Source organism: Molossus molossus, unplaced genomic scaffold, assembly GCF_014108415.1.
Source record: "Molossus molossus isolate mMolMol1 unplaced genomic scaffold, mMolMol1.p scaffold_m16_p_5, whole genome shotgun sequence".
NCBI lineage: Eukaryota > Metazoa > Chordata > Mammalia > Chiroptera > Molossidae > Molossus > Molossus molossus.
Window position 1 is genome coordinate 30708106 of NW_023425388.1, and position 22070 is coordinate 30730175.

Here is a 22070-nt window from a genome sequence, read left to right on the forward strand (position 1 = left end):
TATTTTATGTATGTTTTTGTTTAAGATACCTTGTTTAATATATATTGTTGATTCATAGCACTGAACTCATGGCCAGCAGCACTATGATTCATGCCTGAATGATGTTTTTCTAATATAGTTTTTCCCTCTGTAAAGCCTACTGCAATTGGAAACATTAGATAATACTGTGACTTTGTGCTTGGGGGTCATATTAAATAGCAAATCACCAACAAAAAGCACAAGAGTGTGAAAAATGTGACACTAAATAGATCACAGAAAGCACAGTTGTTTACAGGATGAGCTGAACTATGAAAGCAGATGGTCACCCTGTTCACCCTTAGCCTGGAATGTTCGTGTCAGGTCACAAAATTTTTTACTACCCCGTAGATGTCTATGAATTACCATAAAAAGCTGGGAGTATTGATTTTGGTATTACAAATAAACATTAGTGAGTAGGAAAAATTGCAAAGATAGAATTATTGAATAGTGGGCATTGCTTGTATTTGCATGGCGTATGAAAAACAAACCAGTGGTTTGCATGCCTATGAAACACCAAGTAGACATGGCAAGCACACAGTTGGGTATGTGACTCTGCAGTACTCCAGCTTCCTCTGAGCCCATCCTAGCTGCCGAAGACTGAGAGGATTAATCTTTGGCACAATTCTAGCTGCTGGTATACCCCATCCTCAGGAGACCTTCTTCACTGTTGCAACCCTACTGCCCAGGAGAAAGCCTAGCTCATAGTATTTGTTGAACAGACAGAATTGGGTTGGGTCCTCATTCTGTGATATTAAAATGAAATAATGAAGAAAGAATGTTTTTGGTATATATTTCATTTATATATTACATTTGCCAAAAGGATTGAGGCAGTTTACAATAAAATTATTGACACTATATGTCAAATCCTTAATACTAATGAAAGACAAAAGCCAAGGCAGGAAATAAGAACTCTGTCTGTCTGTCCATCCATCTGTCCATCCATCATTCCATTGATATAGCAGACCAGTCAAGGTTCAATTTCTCTTTTATTAATTCCCTAATGGCTCTCATTTCTCAGAGCTCAAAAACAAATATGTTTTTTTTTTACCCCTAATAAATTGTATTGATTTATTTTGTATAGAATCCTTTATTTTTGTTTCATTAAATTCATGCTTCTGTGGTATACTGCTTTATATTACTTTGAAAAGAATGGTAGACATATTTAGATGAATAGAAAAAGAAAATAGCCTCTATCTGATCCAAGAAAAAGTAATTTAGCACAAACAGCACTATGGCTCCTGGTAGCTAGGATAAAGAGGGGAATACAGTGGATTGCATAGCTCGCGCTGTTTGGCAGAAGTGAATATCCGAGGTACAAGGACAGACAGTTTTAGTGAAATCTCCCTGACTGCAATTTGCTCGTAGGCTCTTTAGGTATGAAAACTTCAATACATTGTAAAACACTGAGGGAATGATGCTCACATGCCTTGAATTTTACTAAGTGCCACACAATTTACTGAGCCACCCTTCATTTCTCTCACCCTTCATTTAATCTTTATGCTAAATCAGTGAAGTATATTCTAGTCCTCTTCCCAGTGTAGAACTGAAAGGATAAAGGATTTTAGGCAGATCTTTATTGGCCTTTACTGAATATTGAAAAAATAACTTTAAGCCTTAGATCTGCAAAGAGTTCTGTGAGAAGCCAAGGTATAGTCAAGGTATATGGCTTACTGAGCTTTGTTATACTGTGGGGCTGCAGCATTGAAATGTTTTCTAGTATTTTCTAAGGAAAATACTCTTCTATCTGCCCATGCCAGGCAGTCGCAGAAACAGTTTCATTGGTACTAAGCCTGCATTAAAGAGACGAATGGCATTGGAACTTATCTTCATAACGAGGGTGAGCCCTTGCCATTCAGAACTGGTGTCAACTCGAGTGGGCGATTCGAAAATATCACTCCATTGAAAGCAGATGCTCCACGGATGTGCTGAAAGGCATTTAGGAATCCTTTTCATCCAGCTCACTTTTAAAGTCTGTTCAATTTTGCCATCACGGACATGCTGCTGAGCGACCATGCTGAGGTGCATGTGTCCTCGGGTAAGACTGGAATGGAAGTAGACGTGACGTGAGAAACTTGGTACTGATGTGCCTGGGAGGCTGCAAGGGACAGCAACTGTTTTCTGTTATCTGAGTGTCGGGGATACAGAGCCGGGGTGATTGAATGGCTGTTCTGAGTGAAATAGAATTCTCTGTGTGTTTAGAACTCCCTCACTTCTTCATTCTCCTTCCTGGGCAATTTTTAGGAGCCAGATATGAAACTCAGTAACCGGGATCCTTAGGAGGCCTGAGATGAAATAAGATCTGCAGTGGCGACGAGTGCTCATCCCCTGCTCTGCGATGCAGTGGGAGCATCACGCAGCACAAAGGAGCTGCAGCCCTGGAACAGAATCTTAGTTCTGGCATCTTCGGGCGAGGTGTCCGAGCCTCCGCCTTTGCCTCTGTGAAACGGAGACCCAGCATCTTCCTCAAGGACTTACGTAGGAGCCAGTGAAACAGTTTATCCAATGCAAAGATTTGTGAGCCAGACTTTGTCTTCTTTTAGATTTTCTTAACACCAAAGAGACATACAAGAAATTTGGGGACAAAAAGTATGTAATGCAATTATCATCATAATATATACAGATTTATGACTGAAACAGAGAGAGACACATGTAAAGAGAGAAAGTTAGAAAAACAAAACAACCTTCATATATGCCCTGGCCAGTTTGGCTCAGCAGTTAAAGTATCAGCCCCCAGCCCTGGCCAGTTTGGCTCAGTGGTTAGAGCGTCAGCCTGCGGTCTGAAGAGACCCGGGTTCGGTTCCTGCTAAGGGCACGTACCTCAGTTGTGGTTTGTCCCAGGCCCTGGTGGGGTCCTGTGGGTGGCAACCACTTGATGTGTCCCTTTCACGTCAATGTTTCTCTCTCTCTCTCTCCCTTCCACTCTATCTGAACAAAAAATGAAAATATGTCCTTGGGTGAGGATTAAAAAAAAAAAAAGTATCAGGCCCCAGACCAAAGAGTTGCAGGATTGATTCCAGTCAAGGGTATGTACCTCAGTTACTGTTCGATCCTGGCCCTGGTCAGGGTCATGCGGGAGGCAGCCAATCGATGTGTCTCTCACACATCGATGTTTCTCTCTCCCTTCCACCCTCCCTCCCACTCTCTCTGAAAACCAGTGGAAAAATATCTTCTTGTGAGGATTAAATAAAAAAAAATAAAAAACATCCAGAAAAACTCTTCATGTAGTCCTGTCTCAAATAGCTTTGGGATTCCTGACTTTATAGATGCAACCAAGATGAGACCTTGAAAGACAGGGCATAGATGGACATTTGAGCGTCATTTCTAAGGGTCTGTCTTGATGCTAAGAGAGGCTAGTTAAAGCAGTCATGGAGATAGAAGATCTTTGGGTCCTGCTCACTTGTAGAAGCTTGGGGAATTTCCTCAGTTTCTCTTTCTCTCTCTCTGTCTGTTTTTATTGATTTTTTTAGAGAGGAAGGGAGAGAAAGGTAGAATCTGAGAGAGAAACATCAGTTGGCTGCCTCCTGCACGCCCCCTACTGGGGATCGAGCCTGAAACCCAGGCATGCGCCCTGACTGGGAATGGAACAGGGGCCTCTCAGTCCATGGGATGACACTCAATCCATTGAGCCATGCCAGCCGGGCTCCCCAGTTTCTCCATTTTTAAGTAATGAGATTACAAAGTCATAATTTCCTTTTCACTGCAGGATTGTTATAGCAGCTGAAAATGACCACCAGTAAGAAAGTATTTAAATAAACATGGTATATCCATTCAGTGGAATAGTATACATCTGATACACAGCGAGTAGGTCCATCTTTACATGTTAATAGGGAAGGCTATCCAAATATATAGTTAAATAAAAATAGCAAAATGTAGAACAATAAATATGGTATCATTCATGAGAGAAACATAACAATTTCTAGAGATGCACAAAATGTCTGTTCACTGCTTATCTTTGGGGAGTGACTGTGGAGTTGAGAAGGGCTCTTTTACTTCATTTTACATCTTTCTAATAGTCCGCTTTCAAAAAAACTACACACACAAAATATCTTGAAAGAAAACAATGATTAAAAAAGGGCATAATGTCTTTTTGAAATCTTGAAACAAATATTCATTCTATGGAGTCAAGTTTTCACAAGCCATTAAAGAGGTTTAATTCATAAATATAATTCTTATTTACTTAGAAGTAAAGTCTGCGAGAGCAGAAATTGTATTTTTGGTCCACCAAGAGTCAAGTACAGTGTTCTGATCCTAATAGAGTTTAGTAAATACTGTTTTAATTTATTGGGATTCCTATGACCTAGTGAGCATCATTTCTTCAAATATTTGCCTAGTGGAAAGCGCGATTAAAATAATTTGTCCAACTTGATCTATGGTGATAATCAACCCTGAGTATTTGCACATGGAAATAAGGTGGGTTTCAAATGTTCATTTATTAATACTGCATTTATTTTTGTGTATTTTGGCGAGTCTCTGATGACAGTGTTCATATAACTCTGTCATGAATGTCAAAAGCAGTGTCAGTTGACATGCATTCCCACAAGCTATTTGCAACCCTCCAGACTCGAAGTCAGACTCAGCTGCATAATTACTCCAAAGATAAGTCTGCTTTTAAAATGCTCTAATCAGTCCATCAATAAACTGAAAACTACCTCTGATTTTTATACATTGAAAAAAAGAAAAGCTTATGAAATGACTAATGTATACCCACAAGGTGGAAGACAGAAAATGTGTGCTTCAGAACATGGGACCTTTTCCAGACTGGTAACAGGGACAACACCAGTTTGTCAGGGCAGGGTGCCGTTGGCCAGTGCTCTTCCAGGTTAATTGCTGGATGATGTTCAGCCCGTCAGTAATTTGACAGAGCTTCAAGCAGGCAGATGTTGCCCTGAAGGAACCAGTCAAGGGCAGTGACAACTTCATTGTAGACTGACAAGAACTCAGATCTCTTCTTCAGATGGAATTGCTAGACGAGCTGAAAATGTTAGCGGTTCATATTCTTAAGTGTCATCTTGGCAATCAATCATTTCATGGACATAGGAAGGAATAATAGTGGTACTAATCTTTCTGTTAATTAGAACATCAAAACATCACCACCTTAAAAATTTCCCCTCGAGGAGCATTCCAGAAGTAACACATTGAAAAGAAAAGAGAGAGATGAAAGAGAAAATAGACAGCATTAGTTTAAGTACGCCTTTGAGAATATACAGCATTTCTGCAGCAATAGATTTTAACTGTATTCCCACTCAGTAATATTATTATTACCATCAGCTGTTTGCCAGTAGCTGCAGGCATAATTTTCTTTTTTTACTGCTCACTGGACCTAAGCCTACTCAATTTAGTGTAGTTGGCTGTGGCATCTCTCACTTTCTTAAAACACAGGGCTTTCCAATTTCCAGAAATGTTTATGGTATCAGAGTAATTTGAAACAGGTGTTTAAGCCTCACGCCTATGCTGGGCAACAGAAGGGTTATATATTTTTCATTATATATTGAGACAGACCATGGCACTTGGAATGACCATCTGTCACCAATGCACACTGTGTGGAATGTAAAAGAAATAGGATATTTCACTGCAAATTCCTTTGAAAGTGATGGGGGGTTGGGGATGGCATTCTCCTGCTTTCTGAATCCTTGCTCGTTGTTTCGGATAAAATCAAAAGAAGTAGTTTCTGTTTGTTTTCTCACAGAATGTCGCCGATGAGAGATCATTAGAATACCATGTCAAGTGTCTGTTTGGTTTCATTTAAAAAGTCATAAGGCCAAACGAGAGAGCATTTAGCCTGTGAACTTCTCCCAGAAGTGGATTGTTTTGGCCCATATATTTCTTCTTTGTTTCACAGCACTGCGTCCTCAGTGCTAGTTCTCTTTGCAAGAATCTGGGTTCTTGAGTCCAGTTCTTGGGTTCTTGGGTTCCATCCCCAATGCAAGTGCCACAGGGACCAGGGAGGTAATGTGAATTACTGAACGTGGCAGGATGGCACCTGTGGCATCCTGGAGAGCGCATCACCTGGCAGGAGGGAGCAGTGGGTAGAACTGCTGATGCCTTTTGTGCAGAAATGCAGGCCCGGCATCATCAGACCCGTCCATTCAGAACAAACGGGAAATCTGGATTTTTACATGCTAACCCCTACTCTTTCAATATTGGCATTGCATTAAAACAATTAAATCACAGTGTAGGCCAAGCAAATATACATCCAGTGTCAAGTCTGCCAGTTTTAAACCTACTGTTTAGGCTGAATATCTCCTGATTCAAACAGATCTTTCGAGGTTAGTAAGATATTCTACCCTTGGGTCACACATACGTTTTGTTACGGCAAAAATTTTCCAGCTAGATATTATCTATCGATACCTTGATAATGCTGGTGGCAGCGACGCCGATAACGTTTTTCTTGCTGCTAGACTCTGAGACCATGTTCACATTCACTCCCTCATAGGCCCACACTGGGATTTGGCATGACTAGGAGTTAGACGGAAAATAAACAAGAGCGGCTGCAGGTAACCCTGGAACTTCAGGGGACGGGCCTGCTCAGGGATTTGGGAGCTTGCAAAAAAACATTTTTTAAATGTTTGGGTAAAAATTCCTTTACATTTTACACAAAATATTTATCAGGTACCTACTCTGTTAGTCACCGTTCCATTTATGCAACAGATACTTCCTTAGTGCCTACTATGTACCAAGCATTACTCTGGAAACTGAAGATGTAACAGTGAGAAAACAAATGAGACAGGTATTTCAGTCTTTCTAATAGGGCTGTGGGTGAAACACAGTTAACACAATAAATTATATATTATGTTAGAAGGTGCTAAGGAGTGCAGAGAAAGTGAGGTAGAGAAGGACCTGGGGAGTGCAGGAATTAGAGATAAAAGATGATGCCACACTTGAGGTCACCTAATTGGGTTGTGGCATTGTCATTGCCCGGATAGGAAGGGATCAAATATAAGTAGGTTTGGAAATGAAGATCAGGAACTCAGTTTCAGATGTTACATGTTGCGTGACTATTAGACATTCAGGGGAGGTGTTAAGTAGGCAGTTAAACTTCAAGGAAAATGTCCAATCTAGAGCCAAAAATTTGGGAGGAACCAGATGGTATTTAAAACCATGAAAGTGCAGGAAAACAAATATAGACAGGAAGGAGAAGAATTTCAAGCACTGAGTCCTGCATTTTTACAAAGCATTTACAATAGCTTAGCAGTCAGCAGATTAAAAAGAACCAGCATTTTAATGATGTTGACTCTTCCAATCCATGAACAAGGTATGTGCTTCCACTTTTTATATCTTCCTCTATTTCTTTTTTCAATGACCTGTAGTTTAATGTGTCCTTTATTTCTTTGGTTAAGTTTATTCCTAGGTATCTAAATTTTTTTGCTGCGATGGTAAATTGGATTGTTTTCTTAGTTTCTCTTTCTGTGAGTTCATCATTGGTGTATAAGAATGCTATCGATTTCTTGACATTAATTTTGTTTCCTGCTACTTTGCCAAATTCATTTATTAAGTCTAGTAAATTTTTGATGGAGTCTTTGGGGTTTTCTACATATAGTATCATGTCATCTGTGAATAATGACAGTTTCACTTCCCCCTTTCCCATTTGGATCCCTTTTATTTTTTCTTCCTGTCTGATTGCTGTGGCTAAGACTTCTAATACTATGTTAAATAAGAGTGGCAAAAGTGGGCATCCTTGCCTTGTTCCTGTTCTTAAGGGAAATGCTTTTAGTTTTTGCCCATTGAGTATGATGTTGGTTGTAGGTCTTTCATATATGGCTTTTATTATGTTGAGATATGATCCCTCTATTCCCACGTTGCTGAGCGTTCTTATCAGAAATGGGTGCTGGATTTTGTCAAATGCTTTTTCAGCGTCTATTGATATGATCATATGATTTTTATCTTTCATTTTGTTTATGTGGTATGTCACATTTATTGATTTGCAAATATTGTACCAACCTTGCATCCCTGGGATGAATCCCACTTGGTCATGGTGAATAATTTTTTTGATATATTGTTGGATTTGATTAGCTATTATTTTGTTCAGGATTTTGGCATCTATGTTCACCAGGGATATTGGCCTATAGTTTTCTTTCTTTGTAGTGTCTTTTTCTGTTTTTTGACACACACACACCAACAAACAAGACTGAGAAAGAAGAAACCACTGAGGTAGCAGGAAGCTCAGAAGAATTTGGATCCTGTAAAGTGTAAAAGTCATCTTGGAGGGAACTTCATAAAATTCAGACTTTGACATTCCCCTCCCCAAATCCACTCTGGGTGATTCTGATGCAGCTGTTTATTCCACACTTTATCATACATCGAAAAGGTGTAGATTTTGGGGTCAGATGGCCTGTCCAGATGGCTCAGTGATGGGAAACACGGAAGTGTGAGCTGAAGGAGAGGAAAGGGAAGTGAAGTTCAGGAGCACGAGACTTACCAGGTACTGGATTACCAAGTCTGAGCAGACGCAGTGGCATGGCTGATTTGAAAATACTGATTTAGTTGGGCCCTTTATTTATCCCAGGTATTTATTGGGAGAGACAGCTCAGTCTGTAGGTGGGGGCTGAGTAATTGCACATGCCAAGGTAGAGCATATGGAATTAGGAGCCACACAGACCATGCTGCTGAATTTGTCTGCCAAATCAATATGAGACCGATCCCAAATCAATAGAATAACAATCAAACAGTGTGCTCTACTAGCTCTACAATCTGATAAAGGTGGTGTGTACATTTGCTGATTTCAATGAAGGTGACACTGACCTTTTTCATCCCTGCTGCCCAGCTTTTAGCAGTGTCTGACACGTGGCAGGTTCAGAGTCAGCATTTGCCAAGTGCATGAAAATGGACCCATCCGAATAGAAAGGGGCATATAATGCATTTATTGGGGATAATTCACTGTCAAATACTTCAGTGCTGATATTTCTTGTATATTTCATAAATTATTCGTTTTTTGTATAATGAGTAGATACGGTTAAACTATCCTGAAAGAACACTGCAATTTAATTTTTAGCTATGATTTTTTAAAGATATCAATACCTCTTTACAGAGATGGTTAGTTATTGAGGCAATGTCAACTCCAACAGCAAATCCCTGACAGCTCTTTGATTGTAGCTGGCTTCTCCATCCACTTCAGTGTCACCTTGGGCTAGGAGCCTGCATAGCCTGAGGCAGGGGAAACTTTTGTAGAAGAAAAAAAACATAATTAATGAGCTTGATGTTCATCTGGACATCAGGAAGCCCTGTTCTGAATGGCCCTTCCCACACCTCAGATTTGATACTTTATAATTCTGAAATAGAACCCCCCCCCCCCAGCTTCAGGCCTTATACATGATGTGCAGTTCAGAACATTTTGTGGGATGATGACAGTTTCTGCTCTGCCGCTTAGAGAATGTAGTTCAGTGTGCAGAACAACTCTGTGCTCTGTTGCCTGGCAGAGCTGCTCCCGTTTCATGGAGGGTGAAGGATTCTCCCGGCTCCCTTCCCTTCTCCTCAGAGGCTTCCTTCTCTTCAGAAGGTTTCTCTTATAAGTTTGACAGATCATTTTCCTAATTACTAAATGAAAAGTTTTTTCAACTACACTAGCTTCTATATCCTGATTTCTTATATTTTTTATATAACTGCCTGCTGTCTCGACTATAATCTTAATTTTGCCCTTCTACCTAACAGAGGTCCTCTATAAACACATTTTTGCTTTCTGCGTCCTTGAAATTACAACATTTTATGAAGAGGCAGTAGTTATTGTAACATGATTTAGTAAGGACTGATGACTTATGAAAATTAGTCCTCATTCAAACTTCCAGCTTCACTCAATACTGATATCTCTGGCCCATTGTTCCAAAATGTTTAGGGTCAATCTCTTGTTACAATTTAGGACACAGTACAACAATGAATGAAAACTCAATAATTATAGAGTAAAATTATAATTTTATAAGAATTATGGGATAAAGCACATGAAGGTTTTATTGGAAAATTACTTAAATCAAAACACTATTGACAGGCAAGGATGTGAAGTTAAACTAGATGACAATAAGATAAAAACTAACAAGGATGAGAACAAGATAGTTATTTTAAGAGAGAATGATTTGACTTTAAAAAGAGGCCCATAGAAAAATTAATGAGGCCCTTGAATATATCTGTGAAACTGACATTATTTATGATTATGCTATGAAAATTAAAAGTGAAGGGCCCTGGCTGGTTTGGGTCAGTGGTTAGAGCAACAACCTGAAGACCAAAGGATCCTGGGTTTGATTGCCAGTCACATACCTGGGTTGCAGGCTTGATCTCGAGTAGGGTTGTACAGGAGGCAGCCAATCAGTGTTTCTCTCTTACATTGATGTTTCTATCTCTCTCTCCCTTCTTCTCTCTAAAAAAAATAAAAAAATAAAAACATATTTAAAAAAACAAACAATCTCATTCACAGTTGTCTCAAAGAGAATAAAATATCTAGGGATAAATTTAACCAACGACACAAAGACCTGTATTCAGAAAATAATAAGACATTGAAGAAGATAGAATAAGTGGAAGAATATACCATGTTCATGGATAGGAAGAATTAATATCATTGAAATGTCCATATTACCCAAAGCAATTCCTATCAAGATACCAATGGTGTACTTCACAGAACTAGAACAAATATTCCAAAAATTTATATGGAACAACTAAAGACTTCATATAGCAACAGCAGTCTTGAGAAAGAATAAAGTTGGAGTAATCATACTACCTAATATCAAACTATACTGCAAGGCAGGGCATAGCAATCAAAACAACATGGCACTGGCATAAAACCCAACATATAGCCCAGCCGGTGTGGCTCAGTTGGTTGAACATTGTCCCATGTACCAGGAGGTCACTGGTTCAATTCCCAGTCAGGACACAGGCCCACGTAGCAGGCTTAATCCCCAGGAGGGGGTATGCAGGAGGCAGCCAATCGATGTTTCTCTCTCATTGATATTTCTATGTCCCTCTTTCTTCCTCTCTGACATAAAAAATACTTTAGGAAAAAACAGATATATAGATTAATGGAACAAAATAGAGAGCCCAGAAGTAAACCCATGCCTGTATAGGCAATTAATTATTGACAAAGGTGACAAAAACATACAATAGGGTAAAGACAGTCTATTCAATAAATGGTGTTGGGAAAATTGGACAGATATGTACAAAAAATAAAATAAAAAGAAACTAGACCACCTTCTTACACCACACTCAAGAATAAACTCAAAATGGATTAAAGACTTAAATGATAGACTCAAAACTATAAAAATCCTAGAAAATAAAACATAGGCAGTAAAATCTCAGTCATTCTTATAACAATCTTTTTTTCTGATATATCTCCTCAGCAGGGGAAACAAAAGAAAAAATGAACAATCGAGTCTGCATCAAACTAAAAAGTTTTTGCACAACAAAGGAAACCATCATTAAAATGAAGAGACAACTCACTGAATGGGAGAACATATTCACTGATATATCTGATAAGGGGTTAATATCCAAAATATACAAAGAACTTATAAAACTCAAAACCAAAAGTAAATAAAATAATAATCCAATCAAAATATGAGCAAAGGACCTAAATAGATAATTCTCCAAAGAGGACATACAGATGGCCAAGATATATGAAAAGATGCTCAACTCACTAATTGTCAGAGAAACACAAATTAAAACCACAGTGAAATATCACCTCATACCTCTCAGAATAGATATCATCAATAAATCAACAAACAGCAAGTGTTGGTGAGGATGTGGAGAAAAGAAGAACTCTTGTGCACTCCTGGTAGGAATTCATATTGGTCCAGCCACTGTGGAATGCAGTATGGAGATACCTCAAAAAATTAAAAATGGATCTGCCTTGTGACCCAGTGATTCTACTTCTGTGAATTTATCCAAAGAAACCCAAAACACTACTTTGAAAGACTCTATGTACCCCTATATTCATTGTAGCACTATTTACAATAGCCAAGCTTTGGAAGCAGCCCAAGTGCCCATCAGTAGATGAGCAGATAAAATAGCTATGGGACATTTACACAATATATTACTACTCGGTCATAAAAAAGAAGAAAATTTTACCCTTTGATAAATAGACCTGGAGAACATTATGCTGAGTGAAATAAGCCAGTCAGAAAAATATAAATACCATGATTTCACTAATCTGTGGAGTCTAATGACCAAGAAGAACTAACAGACATAATAGAGACAAACTCACAGAAAGAGAGCAGGTTGACAGCTTTTGATGTTTCCCAGGGTGGGGCTGAGGGTGGGGTGTTTCTGGGTGGGGAGAAGAGATTAAGCAGAAAAGAAAGTAAAAGAGAAAGAATTCATGGATATGGACAACAGTGTGCTGATCGTGGAGGGGGAGGGCAGTGTCGGAGGTGGAGGAGGGTATGGAGGGATAAATGGTGATGGAAAAAAATAAAATAAAATAACTAGTTTACATACATTTACATATAATTTTAGTGATATGTGTAGGTAAGGGTACGGATCTCCTTAATGCCCAGTTTATAGTGAACTGATCTATGTAATTTAGTTAAGCCTGCTGAGGAGGAGAGGGAAGGGAATCATGGAAAAAATAAAATGAAAAATGAATAAATAAATAAATAAAGCCTTTTACATGTGGAAAGTCCTAAACTTTGAATTCTGACTAATTTTAGGTGTGTAATTTTAAGTAAGACAACCCTGAGTCTGTTTCCTGTAGGGATGTCCTACAGTTGAAAGAGTTGATTAGCTTTGGCTGTGTTGTTATTCATGATCATGGAAAGTAGGAATATAAATCTTAATGAGGTAAAAATGGAAAAATGGTTATGGAATCCTCTTTGTAAAATGCCTGTCCTATCTCCCCCAGAGAATTGTTGGGAGAATTCAGAGCTCCTGAAACCATTTTAAACACTGTGATGCTCAAAAAGGTACTGGAATTTCTGATTGATAAGAGGCCGCTGGTGGGCCCCCTCCTGCCTTTCTCTTACGTTTGGGCAGTTTAGAAAGAGCCCTTGAGGTCAGATTGCTGAACACCTTGTTGCCCTTTCCCGAAAGTCATGCCCCTCCTTAATGTTGCTTACAGCTAAAAATGTGGTGTTTCTCAAAATGGGTTTCGGATTAGCTACCTGAGGGAAATCCAGAATGGTTGTGAAAAGTGCAGATCTCTTTAGATTTGCTGAATCAGAATTTCTCGGGTAAGAACCAGCAATCTGTATTTTCAACAAAGTTTCCAATGGTTCTCAAACTATCCAATGCTACTCAGTTTTCTTCCACCTCCAGGGGACATTTAACAATGTTCGCAGATATTTGTTGTTGTCACAACTGAGGCAGAGGAGTGGGTGCGCCTGGCAGGTGGGCAGAGGCCTGCAGGTATCTCAAGGTGCTGCGATGCACGGGACAGCCCTCCACATAAAGAATTATCCTGCCCCGAATAGTGCTGAGGTTGAGCAATCCTGTTAATACACAGAACAACTTAAAATCTGCTTTTCCAGCAGGTACCATCTATCTTTGGCATTTACTCACAGTTGTTTCTTTTATTCATTCGTCTTTCATTTATTCATATATTCATTTCCAAAACTTTAAATGGCCTTTACTGACAATATAGAAGATGTAGAATTTGAAATATAATTCTGGGCCGGGGATTAATTACTTTGGGCTTATTTCTGAATTCTTTTTGCTTTTAAAGTATCCTTAAATGAAAATTAATTCCTCAACTGAAAGGATAGTAACCAAATGAGATTTCCAGTTAGTTTTTCTTTTCACACATTGAAAAAACTTTCTTAATTTGTGCTGGCTGAGAGGGTAGGTAATCTAATTTTATGAAGAGTCAAATTTGTGGAATATATTTTTAAAAATGTATTAAAGTTGTGTTAGGTTCAAGGGCACAGAGACATTGTTGATAGGACTGGGAAAGGAAGAGACAGACTATACATACCTTTGAAAACTTGCTTTTACACACAGATAACAATCACCTGTCATTAGCAGTTCATTGTTTGAACGCAAACACAGCTGCCATAACTGGTTGAAACAGTGGTTGTCCTTTATTCTTCCGTAGAGGAAACATTTTCTTCCTTCGCACTATCGATTTGCTAACAGATCTGTTTTATATTATGATGATATAAAGGTAAAATGTTCCCAGCACTTCTAAAATATCATAAATTCTGAAGAGTCCTTACAAATGAAACACAACACGTAATTATTCACTTTGCTTTCATTAAGCAAAAGGATTTAGTGTAACATAACAGTCACTCTCATTACATATTTAAACCTGAATTCAAATTTAACTTCATAAGGTGTCTCTACCAGATGTTCTCTCTCATAATGATTTCTATGGTGACTTTCATTTCTGAATAGCTTTGAATCTCTAATGAAATTTTTTCAGTGTAATAAGATGGAAGTACTAAAATATACTTGGAGATTGAAATTGAAATCATTTTGGCTAAATGTATCAGGTTAGAAGTTGCCCTAGTTACTGATTGCTGCTATTAGATATTCCCTTTGTGCAAAGAAAGCCAGTTATTGATTTTTGAATTTGAATTTCTTTTGAGATAATTGATTGCCTTTATTGTAGATAAAAGTTGTAGATCTTTATTGTGACTTATGAAAATCCAGTGTAATAGGAATCACCTGCTTTCCTGATGCCTGCCTAATGTTTTGCTTAATTTATCCCTGCTAACCTAGAAACTGTTCGAATATACTGTTCATGGAACACATAGAATTGAGTGTCCCATTGTGTGTTGATACAGCAACAATATAGTTTAGCTACTGTTAATGATGCCTTGATTTACCTTAAACAATCCATTTCAAAGTTTTAGTTCCTGGCATCTTGATTCTATTTATATTTATAAATTTTTACTATGACACTACTCAGAGAAACAAATATATGCATAGATCACTGACTAAAAATAAATAGGGGTAAATGTTCAGCAGCATGTAAGAAATAATTGCTTTTGTTGGACTCCTATTTGTCATTTCATTGAGCAGTTAAAGAACTATTCTGTGCATTTACTGTGAGAGATAGCAACTGAGCCTTTGATGTGGATGCCAGACCCATAAAATGTACACACTTACGGAAATGCAATTAAATTGTTTTTCTTTCACAGTGCTGTTTCATTCCCAACTTGGAGTGCTGCAATTCAATGCAGTCGTGATGCTAACAACCCACAGTTACTGACAGACTCCAAAGATTTAAGGGCACGGTCCCCGACAAGACACTTTTACTTTAGTGTCTACCCCATCCACATGTCCAGCCAACTGGCCACAAGTTAGAGAGTCTCCACAACTCTTGCAGTTTAGATGATTCACTAGAAGAATTCAGAGAACTTAGCAAGGCACTGTACTCATAGTTTTATTATATAGCATACACAGAGTGAGATGTGGGAGGATCTTGAATACTAAGGGTCCATGACCTCTACCCATGGAGTTAGGGTAGTTGTCTCCCAGTATATCAGTGTGTTCACCAACCAGGAAGGATCCCTGAGTTTCATTATATAGCCATGACTGAGGAAATCATTGATCATGTTATTGAACTCAGTCTGCAGTCTCCCACCCCTCCCTGGAGGTTGTGGCCACTGAAAGTCCCATCCCTGTCATCATACCTTGGTCTTTCTGATGATCAGTCGCATCCTGAAGCTACTTAGGGGCTCATATAAAGTCATTTCAGCCCTTCCTAACTTGTGGTTTGCTCAGTGGTTAGAGGTTCAGCCTGTGGTCCAGAGAGACCTGGTTCGGTTCCCGCTAGGGGCGCGTACCTCGGTTGCGGTGTGTCCCCGGCCCTGGTTGGGTTGTGCGGGTGGCAACCACTCGATGTGTCCCTTTTACGTCAATGTTTCTCTCTTTCTCTCTCCCTCCCACTCTATATGAACAAAAAAATGGAAAAATGTCCTTGGGTGAGGATAAAAAAAAACCCTAAAAAACCCCAAAAAACAAAAAGAAACCAATAAAGTCATTTCATTAGCATAACTAAGATTTCTGTCACCCAGGAAATTCCAAGAGTTTGTAAAACTCCTTATCAGAAAGTTAAGGCAAAAACCAGACAGATTCTTTATTATTACCATGCATAGTAATACTATAAATAAATAGGTAAATAAATCTGAATGAGTAAAAATTAAGTGCATACTATGTACTAGGTGCTATTTTAGTAATCAACAAGTGAAGCCAAACAATCTACCTGTATAAAACTATAAAATTCCTGGAAGAAAACATAGGAGAGGACTTAGATGACCTTGGGTATGGTTTTTGGATACAATCTATAAACTAGACTTAATTAAAAAAACAAACTTCTGCTTTGTGAAAGAGAATGAGAAGATAACCTATAGTAGGGAGAAAACATTTTCAAAGGATGCATCTAATAAAAGACATTATCCAAATATATACAAAGCACACTGAAAGTTCAACAATAAGAAAATAATCTGATTAAAAAGTGGGCCAAAGACCTTAACAGACATGTCAGCAAAGAAGATATCGAGACAGCAAGAAAGCATGTAAAAGGATGCTTCGCGTATGTCATCAGGGAAACAAGAACTAAATCAAGATACCACCACACACCTATAAGAATGGCCAAAATCCCAAACACAACGCCAAATGCTGGAGAGGATGGGGAACAACAGGAACATTGATTCATTCTTGGTGGGGGTGCAGAAGAGTACATCCACTTTGGAAGAGAGTTTGGCAGTTTCTTACATCACTAAACATAGTCTTACCATGCGGTCCAGCAATCCTACTGTTATAACCCAGTAATTCTCCTTCTGCTAGAAGAAGGAACCTCTCCTGGGTTCCTTGAACCCAAGTTGTTTTTGCAAAAATTCTTGAAGAGGAAGGTATGCATCAGCCATGACCACAAAGGTATTGACCATGAGCTTAACTGATCAGGAGATGCCAGACGGGACAATGAGGCATTCAAGGCTGGGGTCTAGTAAATGTTAAGAAATATAAAATAAACAACTTGTACAGTTACTAACTGCTGATATCTGCTTCTGTACACGTAGCTTGCTTGCTCTGCTAAACTCTTGAGTGACCCCTGTCCTATATAAGCAACCCTCCCCCTGACTCGGGGCTGCAGTTCTCCTCTGTGTAGGTTGGCTGCAGTCCCTGCGCAGGTAATAAAGCTCCTAATATTAAAAATTACTTAATGTCTGAGTGAGGATGACTCTCCTGGGTTACAACACTACTCCTTGTTATTTACCCAAATGAATCTAAAATTTATGTCCACACAAAAACCTGCACACATATGTTTATGGCAGCTTTATTTTTAGTTGCCATAACTTGGAAACAAGATGTCCTTCAGTAGGTGACTGGCTAAAAACCAGCTGTGGTACATCCTGACAATGAGTATTATTCCCTGTGAAAAAGAAATGAGCTATCAAGTCATAAAAAGGCATGGAAGAACCTTAAATGCATATTGCTGAGTGAAAGACACCAATCTGAAAGATTACATTTTGTATGAATCCAACCATATGACCTTCTGGAACAGGCAAAACTATGGAGGCAGTAAAAAGAATCACTGGTGTCCAGGATTTGGCAAGGGAGTTAAATAGGCAGAGTACAGAGGGTACTTAGGCCAGTGAAAATACTCTGTACAATGTTATAGTGATGGATAGAGGTCACACATCTGTCCAGACCCATAGGATATACAACACCTTGAGTGACTCGCAAGGTAAACTGTAAACTCTGTGTGATGATGATGTGTCATGTGGGTTCGTCTCTGTAACAAACGTCCACTCTGGGAAAGCATGTTGAACATAGGGGAAGCTATACATGTTTGTGGGGTAGGGGGTGCTTGGGAAATCTTTGTATCTTTCAATTTTTCTGTGAACCTAAAACTTCTCTTAAAAAAAAAGCTTTACTAAAAAAGTTTTTACCTGTATGAGTTCATTATTTAGTGGAAGTGGGGCAGGGAGGGTATAGGTAATATAAATAATTAACAGAAAATATTTCAGAACATAGCAAGAGCTGTGGAGAATTGATAACAGGAGAGACTAGAGAGTGCCAGGGTCTGTTATTTTAAAAATATGTTTTTATTGATTTTTTTTTTTTTTTTTTTTTAGAGACAAAGGGAGAGAGAAACATCTATTGTCTGCCACTTCCACGCCCCCTACTGGGGATCGAGCGCACATCCTGGGCATGTGCCCTGACTGGGAATCGAACCAGGACCTCTCAGTTCATGGGAGGATGCTCAGTCCACTGAGCCACACTGGCCAGGCAGGATCTGTTATTTTAAATAGGGTTGTCTCTTTGAAGGCGGCAAGTGAAGGGGTGTGAGGGCATCTGGGAGAAGACTGTTACAAGCCAAGGGAAGGGACTATCCAGAAAGTCTTACACAGGAGCACTTAAGTGTTTGCGTTAGAGCAAGTACTCAGATACCCCAAGTAGCTTTTAAAAATGTTGACTGAGTTTGTATAAAGGTTACAGTAAACACTAAGGATAAAATCAATATGACGTAAAATACCATGAAGATGCCAGTTCTTACAATGGAAGAAAGAGTTTTTATTTCTGAGTGTAAAGCCACTTAAGCTTAATAAGTAACAACAGAGAAATAACAAACGTAAAAGTTTATCTTGGAAAACTTTGGCTGTAGAAGCTGTTCAGGCTTTGTGTTATCCGTCTTTGCTTTGCACATGAATATGGTTTTATGTATTGAACTGTCAAGATTTAAAAGCTTTGAGAAGAAAATGTCTGAAAAATAAGCTGTTGTTATATTGCCACAAATCTGGTCAAATTTGGGAGTTACTTTCTAAATATCCATTCCAGAGAGTTAGAAAAAAAAGGTTAGGTCAGAAATGCTCATGATATTTCCATAATAATAAAATGCCATTTTGGAGGGACTTATTCCTTAGAAAACAACAGTTTTACTGGCTATTTCTTGAACTATTTTTAGTTGGTGGAGGTAAAATGGTATTTCTCAAATATATGCATAATTATTTTTAGGTTTTATCTAGCCGTGCATGTCATATATGAATTTCAAATGTATGGGGTTAGTGAAATATTGAAGGAACTTACTACATTAGGGAATTTTCTCCTCCCCTATGTTACTCTTTGTATAGAATTCAAATCTGTTCATTTATTCATTCTGTCACTATATTTTGTGTAATTTGTTTACTACTGCTGCATATAAGCATATCGACACAGTCCTCTCCTACAGAATACATATGACTTCACTGTGGCTCACAGTCCCCTCCTACAGAATACATATGACTTCACTGTGACTCACGATCACTATTCTCACTAATGTTTCAGCATACTGAACCAAATGTTCACATGAGGTGCATGTTTATTTGTTTGTTTATTATTTTGTTTTGTTAATCCTCACCTGAGGATATTTTTTTCATTGATTTTTAGAGAGAGTGAAAGGGAGGGAGGAAGGGAGGGGAAGACAGAGAAAGAGAGAGAGAGAGAGAGAGAGAGAGAGAGAGAGAGAGAGAGAGAAATATAGATGCAAGAGAGACACATCGATTGGTTGCCTCCTGCATGTGCCCTGCTGGGGATTGAACCTGTAACCCAGGTATTTGTTCCTGACAGGGAATTGAACCTGCAACCCTTCCATGTGTGGGCTGATGCTTTAACCACTGAGCAACACTGGCCAGGATTTAGGTGCCCGTTTAAAGCAGACACCTTTAGAGCCTGCTATAGCCAGCAAATAGTCAGGAATTTTTTTAAACTTTCTTTTGAAGTGGTCTTTCATGATTTCAGCACATGCACATTCTTTTAAAGGTATGTGAGAAGGTCATGTTTTTATTTCTGGAAAATAAGTTTGAGTTTTGGAAATCATTGAGAAAAATATCAGAGTGATGAATTTTAAAAAGGGGTGGAGGAGGATCTAATAAATGTTATTTTGTTTAGAAAATTGAAAGAGAATGGTTGACTTTGTTATTTGGCTTCAAAGTCAATTCAAATTGGTTTCCAAAATGATCTGAACTAGGCTTTCTCTTGTGAAGAGTTTAGAATCTCCTATAGTTAGTGTTCCAAAAGATATCAGTCTTTCAAGAATAGATAGTCTGATGTTTTATTAAAATTATCACACATTGTTTTATAGTCAGAATTAGTTTTCTCAACATGATATTAGAGGTATATTTCACAAAGATATTTGCAATTATCAAGTCTACTTTTGGAAGCTAATTTTAAAAATGGTTATTTCTTCTATGGATAATAGATTAATCAGAAGAGTTCTAGTATAACAGTAATTATTTGATGACAATTCAGATTTTTAAACAGCATGTATATAATTATGAACTTAGCAGAAATGCTTCTTATTTGTGGAAGTGTTTAACTTCAATCAGTCAATGCTGGTCACCATGAGTTTGAAGTGTACTACTTTTTACTTGATTTTTCTTAAAGGGGTGTATGTATGTATTTATTCAACCACATGTTTGGGTGGTTAAAACTCAGGAGTAAACGTTTTATTTGAAGAATTCTTTTAAAAGTTTGCTCTCATATACTTTTCAGTTAGGTAGAGATTTGTTGTGTGCCTGCTCTGTACCAGATAGTATACTAGGTAGTACATGGGGAAAAAAATGATCAAAGTGCATTGGATGCATCAGAGAACTTTCCATTAAATGTGTGAGAAAAGACTAGGACATGCCTCACTATACTGTGGTGTCCATAAGTATCATCTTCCTTATAGCTGTACTCCCATAGGCACTGGAGAAGGGAAGAGTACATCTGATTTGAAATATTGGGAAGGGCTTAATATTGGCCTTGATAAACAGACTATGTTTTGATGAGCTTTACAAGTCTAGGGAGCATTATAAGTGAACAGGAGGAGTTGGGAGAACCTATGACGTATTTGTAGAAACCATGACTAGGTCAATGAGATGACAGTTTAAAACACTGGTGATACTGTAGCGGTTATTACTGGTAAGATTGTTGGAGCCAGCGTTGTGCAGAGCCCTGTATTTGAAACACAGAATAGTTAGGTATTGTGGAGAACTGAATTTTTGATGGCATTCAAGTGTGCTCTGAAGGGATGAATCTGGTAACAGCATACATTGGAACAAAGGGAGACTAGGGGCAAAGAATGAACTCAAAAGAGAGTTCAGAGTTAATGCTCTCCTGGACTAAGACGGTGGCTGTCACAATGAAGTTTCAGTGTTGGGTTAATCAGTGTCAAACTGGACTGGGAAAAAAAATAAGGAACAGATGTATAGATTTAGAGAAAGCAATGTATCCATGTATCTTGATCTACTATTTTCATCAATTTTAAGACTGTGTATGTATATTAAGTACTTATAAAAATGACCTCTGGTTTGCAGGCCAGTATGTAAGATTCCTGGAAGTCGCTGCTTTAACTTAATAACAAGTAAAAAGCTGAACAAACTGCAAAATCAACAATTCTTTTTCAGACCTATCAGAGAGGTGAGGTCACAGGACAAACCACTGCCCCCGAGGATATTTTTCCATTTATCTTCAGATACAGTGGGAGGAAGGGAAAGGGGGGGGGGAGAGAGAGAGAGAGATAGAAAGAGAGGGACAGACACAGACAGAGACAGAGACAGAGACATTGATTGGCTGTCTCCCGCACGACCCCGACCAGGGCACCAAACTGCAACCGAGGCACATGCCTTTGACCAGAATCGAATCCACGACTCTTTGATCCGCGACTGACACCCAAACTGGCCAGGGCACATTCTGTTCTTCTTAACGAGACCTGGCCTCAGGAGAAACTGTTTTACCAGAGCCTAACTTATCCTAAAGAAAGGAAATGCCCAATTCCAGCCCCTTCCAGTCACGCTGTTTAACCGGAGTGGTGGCGGCGAGGAGAATGAGGTCTAATGAATTTCACAGCCTGGGGCACAGGCTCACCAAAAGACTGAGGCCAAATTATAGGACTAGAGAAATCGTCTCCCCTAACCCCATACTACCTCATTATTCAAGGCCTGTTACAGTAGTTTCATTTACCCATTACATCATGTCCACCTTTTGAAAACAACAACAAAAATATAAGGCATACTAAAAAGTAAAATACATAGATTGAAGAGTCTAGACAAAGATCATATATGGCAGTAATGTTGAAATGAAGCAGGAATTAAAAACGACAACAAAGTCATGATAAACATGAAAGAAAGGGGACAACACGTAAAAACAGATGACTGATGTCAGCAGAAAGATGGAAA